The sequence below is a fragment of the Fukomys damarensis genome, unplaced genomic scaffold (assembly GCF_012274545.1).
Source record: "Fukomys damarensis isolate Sample0158 unplaced genomic scaffold, DMR_v1.0_HiC HiC_scaffold_24, whole genome shotgun sequence".
Taxonomy (NCBI): Eukaryota; Metazoa; Chordata; class Mammalia; order Rodentia; family Bathyergidae; genus Fukomys; species Fukomys damarensis.
This window is the reverse complement of record NW_022900936.1, coordinates 12,268,176-12,278,657: the sequence shown is the minus strand read 5'-3', so window position 1 is coordinate 12,278,657 and position 10,482 is coordinate 12,268,176.

Below are 10,482 nucleotides of genomic sequence, written 5' to 3'. Positions count from 1 at the left end.
TTTTTTTTTTTTTTTTTTTTTTTTGACTGGAGACAATAATTTTTAAATAAAAATCAGAGAAGTAAATGTGCTTTATGTTATAAAGAGGTTGCTATTCCCAGGTCTTCTCAATAACCAAATTAATGATTATAATCCTGTATACATGCATTTTACATGGAGAAATACTTCTACCATTATATTTATTCTATAGATATCTAGGAACATAGCTATATTAAACTGTATGTCTGTGTAACTATGCACTATGCTACTAAGAAGCTTGCTCCACTGAACACTTCTAAAATTAACTCCTCCATGTACCCCTAGATCAATGAGTCACCCACCAAGCAAGCACCCACAGACCCACCCATGGAAACCAGTGCCTGAAGTCTAGATGTGTAACTGCTTATTCAAATCTGCAAATAGCAGTGAAATGCTTCAAGAACATGGGGAATTTGGGAAATGATGCCATCAAAGGAAAACAAAATATGCCAGTAACTGATTCTAAAGACAGTGAGATCTATGGATTTTCTATTCGAGAGCAAACAAAAATTGAGAAACTCTGTCATCACTAGACCTGTCTTACAAGAAATATTTACAACATTTCTTCAAATTGGAAAAGAAAATTTATGAAGGTCAACAAGAAAGCATAAATTTCTCTAGTACAGGTAAATATATAAACCAATACAGAATAACTTACAAGTGTCATGTGCATTAATTTTTCGCCCATTTTTAAAGGTTAAAGGAAATGTATGGAGAATAATTAAAAACACAACAATTTGTTCATGTATTCACAATATAAAAAGAAATATATTTTAACTACACAAACACAAGGAAAGAAGGGAAGAAAAGTGGAGACATTTGGTATGCCACTGAAGTTGAGTTATTATCAAATTAAAATTACCATATATCTACCCAGTATTTTCACAAATATTGTCATAATCACAAAGAAATACAAACATACATAGAAATAAAGAAAGAGGATCAAAGTAACTCTATATAATGGAGTTAACAAATAGAATGAAGGCATCAAGAGAAAAAGACACAGACCGCAAACAGAAAGAAAAGAACAACAAAATAAGTTTCCATCTATTGATAATTAATGTAAATGTAATTGAATGAAACCTCTCACTCAAAAGTCACAAAGTTGTCAATAGAACAAAAAATTAATATGGATGTTCCAGAAATATGCCATCTACAAGATATTCACTGTAGATTTTAGGACATGCACAGGACAAAGTAAACAGATTGCAAAAGGCATTTTATTCAAATGACACCAAAAGAGATCATGGTTAACCATACATAAGCAAAATAAATGTTCTGTCATAACTGTCTCTAAAAAAAGAAATCATTATATAATGATTAATATCCAGTTGAGCAGAATGTCTCAACAATTATAAATACATGCATAAAGTACATCACTTAATTACAAGAAGCAAATAACGACACATCTGAAAAAGGAAAATAATAGAAATATAATGAAAGAGACTCCAGTTGGTAACTGGACAGAATCCTGACTGATAACAAAAAATCAAACAGCTGATTTGGACAACATTATGAACTAAATGGACCTTAAAGTTATGTGTAGAACTTTCCTCCCTAAAGGAGAAGAACAGAGGTCCTTCTCAAGCACACTTGAAATATTTTTCAGAATAGAGCACATGTTATATCAAAAATCAAGAAAATGAATGTGGCTTGAATTTTGTATTTAAACATGGTAGAATGAAGTTGGAAATCAATAAAAGCAAGAAAATGGAAAAATTCACACACATGAACAAACTTAACAACATACTTATGAATGAGGACTGGATCAAAATCCAAATCAAAAGTGCATTCAAAAACTATCTTGAGACAAGTGAAAGCAAGAGCATACCATACCAAGACTTGCACAATGCAGCAACATTAATAATAGGGAAATTCACAATAATAAATACCAATCAATAAAAAGAATGAATATAATAAATATACACACTGAATTTATATCTAAAATCACTTTAAAAATTAACCTAAGGAGAAGTGATGTGGGATCATGATAGAATACTAGCCTTGTATGCAAGTGGCCCTAGATTTTATCCCCAGTACAACAGGAAAACAATTTTTAAAGAAAAAGAATAAAGAAGCAAAACTCCATAGAAGAGAAATAATAATAGGATAGAGATTGCTGATAAAAAGTGATATAAGCAAGATGGATGACTAGAGGTGTCTGGTACAGTTCCCTCTACAATATAATTACCAAAAATAAAGAAAAAATGGCTACAAATGCCTAGCGTGTTTGAGGAAGACCATCAGAATGCAGGAGAATTCTGTCAGAAAGGTTGAGCACTGCAAACATGAACAGCAGTTTTATAATGAAAGCAACTAAATACACAGTAAGTACTGCCTCACTGCTCAGTGAAGATCAGTCCTGAACCAGAAGTAACAACTCATGGCATAGACAGGGTAATCAGGGACTCTGGGAAGTCACTCTGCCATCATAAGCATATGAATGGCCTGCAGGCCTCACTGGACTTGATGAGTATGAGGGGAATCAGTATCACTGAATTAGTGCAGAGCAGAGTCCACCTGCAGTTTGCCCTCTTTCACCCACACTACCACCACACAGCACTATCTAAAGCTGTTGCACTATCTAAAGGAGTCCCATGAAGCACATGGTGATTGATCCCAACAGCTCAGTTGACCCAACCCCAAGTATCTCCTGGGTAACTTGTGTGGTCCCCAAATCCAACCTCAGACCTTGTAAGAAGAAACACAGCTCACACTTAGCTAGGGTGGCTCTCCAAACCATTGGAAGGACAGTAACAGATGATGCTTTTCAGGTCAATTACATGGTACTGTCCTCACTGCTACATGGCAAATCAATTAATACATTATGTCTTGATTAATAGAATGTAACATAAAATACACAATCATTTTAGTAGATTCTAAAACTAAATTTTGGCCATACTGAAGAGGCATTTATGACAAAACTCTAACCAATTAGACATGGAAGAAACTTCCATTAATGTAATAAAGGCCATATTAGATGATTTCACATATTGTATAATTCATTTAAGAAAAATTAAAAATGTTCCTTTAAAGCTTCATATGAAGAAATATGCTAATTTCTACCATTTCTAACATCATAAAACTGTAATTCCTGCTCCTGGCAACTGTGCAAGAAAAAGATATGCAAAATAGAGAAGAAAAATTATCTGCTACATATGACATATAATCATATATATGTAAATACTTAGCAAAAGTAAAAATTCTGTTGGAACTAATAAACAAGCACAATAAAGTAGCAGGATACAAAACAAACCTACATATTTGTTCATAAAAACCAGACTATATGAAAAGGAAGTATTATGGCTGTCCCTATGAAGTATTATGGATGTCCCTTCAAAGCCTCATGCTATCCTGAGCAGGGCTTCTCAGAACTGGCTGGATCTAGGGTGTAATGTGGGTATTAAAGTTCATATGGTATTAACTTAGACTACTGATTAGAATTAGTACAGATCTGGGTGTTGCTGAATAGTTTTACTGAAGACAGAAACATCACCAAGGCACCAACCAAAAGGTTTGCAGCCTCTTTGGAATAGAGTAAAGACAGGCTGCTTGCTGCTTTGTGCTTACCCTGCCATGGGCTGTTTCTCCTTTGCCATGTTCCTCTGCCATACTGTCCTGCCTTACAGATAGCAGATTATGGACTGCAAACTCTACAAACTGTGAGCTGAAATAAACTTTTCCTCTTTTAAATTGTGGGTGTTGGATATTTTGTCCCAGATTGAGAAAATTAACTGAGACAAAAAGTAAGCAATCCCTTTCATAATAACAATAAAGAATAAAACACTAAGAATAAACTTAAGAAAAGGAATGAAAGACTATAGATTTAAAGATATAAAATACTGATGGAAAAAATTAAAAGACACAGATGAAGGAAAAAAATCTCACATTCATGCAATTGGAGAATTAATATTACTAAAATGTCAGTATTATGGAGCATTATGGACTCAATACAGTTTCTATGAAAATGTCATTCTCAATGACATTCCTTACAAAAGTTAGAGAAACATAATCTTAAAATTTATAAAAACCCCAAAAGAACCTGAAGAGCCAAAACAGTCTGGAGAAAACACAACAAAACTAGAATAATCACAATTCCTCATTTGAAAATATATTACAAACCCCCAGCAGTCACAACAGTATGACGTTTAGAAGGCGAAGTGGAGACATTTTGAGAAAATGATATAAAATTTCAGTGACACAAGCTGAGTAAGTTCCACAGAAGTTAGGTGACTACTCTTAACTCTGAACATACTGTTGCATTCTTCACCAGAAGCCTGCTATTACTGGCCTATTACTAGGCATAGGCAGACCATCCTGGGAAGTAACTTGGAAGACACATATGCCTATGTGATACATGAAGAAGTCAAGAAAGGAGGGAATGGTGCTTCGTAGCCAGTAGAAAACACAGCAACTCAGATTTCACTCAAACAGCTTGTGTTTTTCTGTTTCATAAAACAATCTTTTTTTTTCTAATACCTGGGTCTATGAAATGTAGCCAAGGTATATAACAGCTATTAAATTTAGAATATCCACTCTATGAAAGATATGGAGTAAAATCATGCACATGAAAAATGTCCAGATTTTACATGAAGGGCAAATTACTCCGTAAGAAGCAACACTGACTCAAATGAATAACTCCCTATCAGTCAAGCAGTGGGCCAGTGTGGTGGATATGTTCTCTGTCACATCACGCTATTCCAACAGAACATCTCAGTGGGCAAGGGAATACTGGGCCCAGAGAGGGGACAGTAACAAGATCCCATACCAACATTTGGACATGAATTTAGTTACCATGAATATCCCCGCCATGAACAGGGCACCGTTTTGGTTTATTAGTACATGCTTGCAAAAATTTATCTTAGGGAGCAAGAACGTGTACACAACAGATTGATTCTTTTGTTAATCCCTTTCCCGCTCCACCCATCTCCCTCCCTCCATCCCTAAATCCTTTTTTCTGCATTTTCATTCCTATTGTTATTATTTTTAGCTCATATTTGTGGCATATAATGTTTACATTCACTGTGAGTATTTGGTAGATGTAACTGACACATTTTAAATCTTTTTACTTCTTTGAGAAGTGTTTATTCATCTGACTTGTCTATTGCTTACTTGGGTCCTTTGTTTTTTTAAGATTTTATGAAAAGAGTGTGACATTCAAATTAACAAAACTGCGTAACTTCCCAAGAGAGATTTATACAACTTAAAGAAAATTCACTAAATAACTTCATGATAAATTGTATTGTTCAGTATTAAACTCATCTAGACTAAGGTAAGAAAACTGAATAACAAATTTCAAGGTGAAATAATAGATGGCATTAAAATAACAAAAGATATATAAGGAATGATTTAGAATAAATAATTACTGCAAGTTTTTCTCTAGGGGAAATACATGCTGACATTTTAAAAATAATAGATAATTTGACACATATTGTAGCTTCATTAATGTCTTCGTTCATGAACCCACATTCCCAACCTAAAGACATCCACAAATCCTAAGCACACATTTCCCAGTGAGATGCAGAGTAAAATAACAAAATAACAATAACTGAGAACTGAGAACACAAGAAACATAAGCTTCCTATGCAAACTAGTCATAGATGTTAAATTAGCAAAAGCGGTGTAGGTATCTTATTTGTCTCTCTAAATACAAGGTTGCTCATTGAAGATACCTACTTTGACTGTCAGAAGCATGACATAACACCAAAGGATTCTTAGCTATGAAAGCTTCTTCCTGACTACTAAAACAAGCATTCTAAAACAATATAATGGAAAAACGTAAAGCATGAGGCTAACACATGAATGTGATTTGCCCCTCCTTCCACGAAGGACAGAGAGACCATGACATATACAGATGGTGATGTCAACAACAAAGAAACTGATAACCTGCTCTTCAGATGAGCCTTGCACTCTGAAACTGTGGGTTGCTATTACGGCAATTCCTATGGCAGTCTGGGACAAGGCTGTGGCTGTGGCTGTGGCTGTGGCAGGTACATTCCTGGCTGCTTTCGTCCATCTTGCTGTGGCAGATAATGGTCCTGTGGATTCTAATGAGCAACTTCTGAGACCACTCCATCAATCAAACTCATCCTCCTACACTTCCCACCTTTCTATTTTTTTCTGAGCACATGGTTCCTTTTGCCCAACAGTAAAAATTTCATCCTACAGTATTTCATCTTTAGACCAAGTGCTTCAGTTTAACAAATTTCAACTTGAGTTAAAGGTCACCTATAATTAAGTCACCATTCCAAAAATGTTTCCATTTGACATGGCATTGCATGTCATTCCCTGTAGCTTACCAGTATGAGTGCAAAAACCTTGTTTCTTTTCCAATAAATTTTGTCTTTCCTTGAAAAAAGATTTATATTTCTTATTTATTTCTCTTGTCATTTTTATGTTTATGTTGGAGAATATATACATCATTTTCTTCTCTGCTATGGAATGAGTAGAAAATCAGACAATTTATGGAAACGCATCCACATAGCTGGACATTCTGGACTTTCAAATAACTACACTGTGTGAAATAGCACTGTGCGTCCAATAACAGGGAAAGGGTATCAGCAGTGTGCAAAATGCGATGCTCACACAACCTTTCCGTCACACTAAGAAAAATAAGGACTTTGATTTATGTAGATCACTTTATCTGACCAAACTTTTTCACTCAAAAATGGACAACTGAATGAAAATAACCTAAGTTCTGCCTATAAATTCTAAGATTGAATCCCCCATAATCATATATAAAACAGTACTTGAATGATGCAATGTATGTTCCCAGTCCACAACTAAGTCTTACTCCGTGCAGTTTCTCACTCTATAAATTATGTGTGTTTCCATCAAATGCAACCACATCCCTCCATAGATTCTGAGCTGAGCAGTAAATGACCTGAAAAATATTGCAGCTAATATCAGAGACAAGAGAAAATTCATTGCTCTTACATTTTTTACCAAACTATATCAAACTAATTTAACATATCAAAAGACAAACACTAATATCAATTCACCATTTTGTCTAAATTGCTCATCTAAAATGAGTGTACATTATGCTGCACATTTCCCATTGTCTTTGACTAACCTGGTTACATTCTTACGCATTAAGATTTAGTTGATGCAATGCTTATAAAAACAGTGCTATTCCCATCCACTCTTGGCCATGGCCACACTGTGCTCCCTGTTATTACATTTCATTCCTTCTACTCCACATTCTTACATTGCTCCTCTGAACTTTTTGCCATATTTCCTGGTGGTTGCCTCTATAGCTCTGTAATTTGTGTGGAATGTCCTCCGGGAAGGGCCCTTATGAACATGTTGGCAAATCAGTTCATATTCGAAACATCACTTTTCTCAAAATATTACAACACCAGTACACACGGTCAAGCTGGAAGCAAACATGTATGTCATTCTTGGACAACTGAGATTTTTGGTGTGATAAGAAATTATCACAGTGAAGGACATACTGACATTAAATCATCTCAAAAGATTCCACCTCACTTCAAAATCACTTATCCCAGTCTTCTCGCCAATTTCTGAAGTAGCTCTGGAAGTCTTCTTACATGAGTGTCAGTTGTCATGGCTTCCTTAATGTCCTGAATTCATTCAAAATGTTTACCTTTAATGATCATTTTGATTGGATAATCAACTTTTACATAAGTATTTTTAGTTTAAACATTCATTTTCATTACCCCCTGTATAACCCAGTATAATATGATAAATCACCCCACTCCATATACATGAAAATATTTACATTGTCTTTCACAGTAAAGTCCCTTCAACAATATCTTCCAAAAAATTCTCCTTACACAATTTCAAAAATCTTGTCTTCTGAAGAATAACTGATTCTTGTGAACAATATTTTTTCAGTCATTAGAGTATATTAACTATAAGTTTTATTGAGTGAATTATGCTTGTAAATATTGAGGTCTCTTTTGGTCTGTGATGAGAGACTCAAGCCTGACTATACAAACTGTGTTTTAAAACTTTAAATAAAATAGTAATAAATTAACTTCCACCTTTAGTGTCAATCCCCAGCTGGCCAGTCTGATGCTGTATTTCTCTCATTTTCTTGTGCCCTTTTGGTTCATGAAATGTCTTTTATCATCTAGATCCATAAAAGACTAGAAAACATTATTTCTATCGCATTTCAATATACATCTTAAAGAAAACCTGGGATTATATATTCATCTAAGTGATGATCTGCCTTCACAAAACAGCAGTCTTCTCAGATAAGATTTGCAGAACATCAAAGCAAGTCCGCAGTCATCCTGGGGGCCCTCTCATTCAAACGCCGTGAACGGAGAAGTCACTGCTGAAACAATAAAACAATGATAAAATCAGAGTTTACCCCTGAAACTCAAGCACCGAAGCAATATCAATAACCTCACATCAATAGTAAATATTGGGAGCAGCTGGGAAGGCACAGTGGCATACAAAACGCCCACACACTTTGAGGTCTAAGTCATCTTGTAGGACACGATGTTATAAAGAGGAAGCACATCCCACTGGAGACTATAATCATCCTAATGATATTAATATAATACATTGTGTCGAAAGTGACTGGTGCATAGTAGGGCCCATGATCAGCATCACCTACATAACACAATGCTGTTTGCCTAAGTGGTAGATATATCAGAGTAAACCGTGTAAGTTAAATAAAATTTATGTAGTCATTTGGGAATAGAAAAATTGAAGCTCTGTACTTCTATATACATATTCATCTTCTGATGCTTACTGGCAAAAAATGAGATTTTGTGGCACAGTACTAACTAGGAAAACTGCACATGTGAGACATGGAAAATCAGGTATCAGTAATGCTTTCTATTATCAAACTTCCTCAAATATGATAGACATGATGAAGAAAATGATCACTTTGCTTGATCAAGATAATAACTGATAAGATTGGATCAAACTGAAATATTTTAATTAGATAAATCTTAAATATTTCTTAACACAAGTGAAAAAATATAATGCATCACATAAAAATGCAGTAATTCATCTATATGTTCACATGGTACTTTGAGTGATAGTGTAGCTCATAAGGACAGAACTGCTAGCATCTTGTGCGACCAACAAGAGAGCATTTAAAAAGAAGCTGCACTTTCCCACCATCAGCATTCACTCTGACAAGCAGACTCTGTTATTTGAGTGAACGTTCAACTTCTGACCCCATGACCACAATAGAAATCGCTGTTGTGCTCTGCCACAGAGAATGGATAATGGCCGCTCCTTTTCCATACAGTATCAGGTCCTGTGAGTCTACCTAACAGCTCTACCTGCAGGACACTCGTCTGCTTGAGTTTCCTAGCCTCATCTCCATACTCACATAAAAACTTATGGCTTTATCCCTGGACACTGGAAAAAAAAATCATTCAGATTCAGCATTCCACAATTTACACAAAATCCATGGGATGTCTGATGTTTTTATCACCAACATTCACTGGTTTCAGCAGAAGGTTTACTTCACGATCTTTGAGGATACTAAAACCCACAGATGCTGGGTCTCTTGTATGGAAAGGTGGAGTATTTACACATCCCATGCATGCCATCTTGTGTACTTTAGATTGCCCAGAACTAACTCATAAAACATAACACAACAGGGACACGGTGAAAGCAGCTGTTTACTGTCTTACTGAGGGAGCATTGACAAAACGCCCATATTCGCTCAGTTCAGGAGCACTCTATTTTGCAAAATTGATTAGTTTCAAGTTCAGTTAAATCCATGGATAAGGAACCCACAGATACAAAGGGAGGGGGCTGAATACACTTTCATATATTTCATATGAGAAAATAAAGTAATGTTTGATAAACTGAGAAACCCTGTAAACTGTGCTTCAATATATTCAGATTGATCTCCCTCCAGAGCTTTTGCTTTTTCTGTTTGTGTTTGTGAGCATATGAAAGAAAGGAAGAGAGAGAGAGAGAGAGAGACAGACAGACAGACAGACAGACAGAGAGGGGGAATTAGGATAATAACATAGAGACAAAGAAATATATCAGTACCTATTTTTAAAAGCACGGCTCTGAATACGTTACTTTCACAATCTTACAAATGTAAACTATCTCCATGTGCCTCGGAAGCCACTGCTACATTTGACCAGGTTGTTGACTACATTCATACGTCAAACTATTCTCTTCATTAAAAAGTTGTGTCCCTTTTCCAATCACTATTGTCATTTCCTTTGTATTCATCTCCTAAGTGCAGGCTGACTTGGAGCCATGTTTCACGCAGGTGATAATTCACTGTCCCATCCTCATTTGAAACTATCTACTTGCCCCCCACCATGGGATGACACATGCAGTTCACAGAGAATCCCCTCTCTGGTGGCTGCTGACTACCTGGTACCCAGCGTGTGTTGTTAAAATTCTCCAGAGCCCCAGGGATTTAGCTCAGTGTTTCCACCGCCTGCTTCCCAAGCACAAGGTCCCAAGTTCGATCCCTGGTACCAAAAAAAAAAAAAAAAGCTCCAGAAA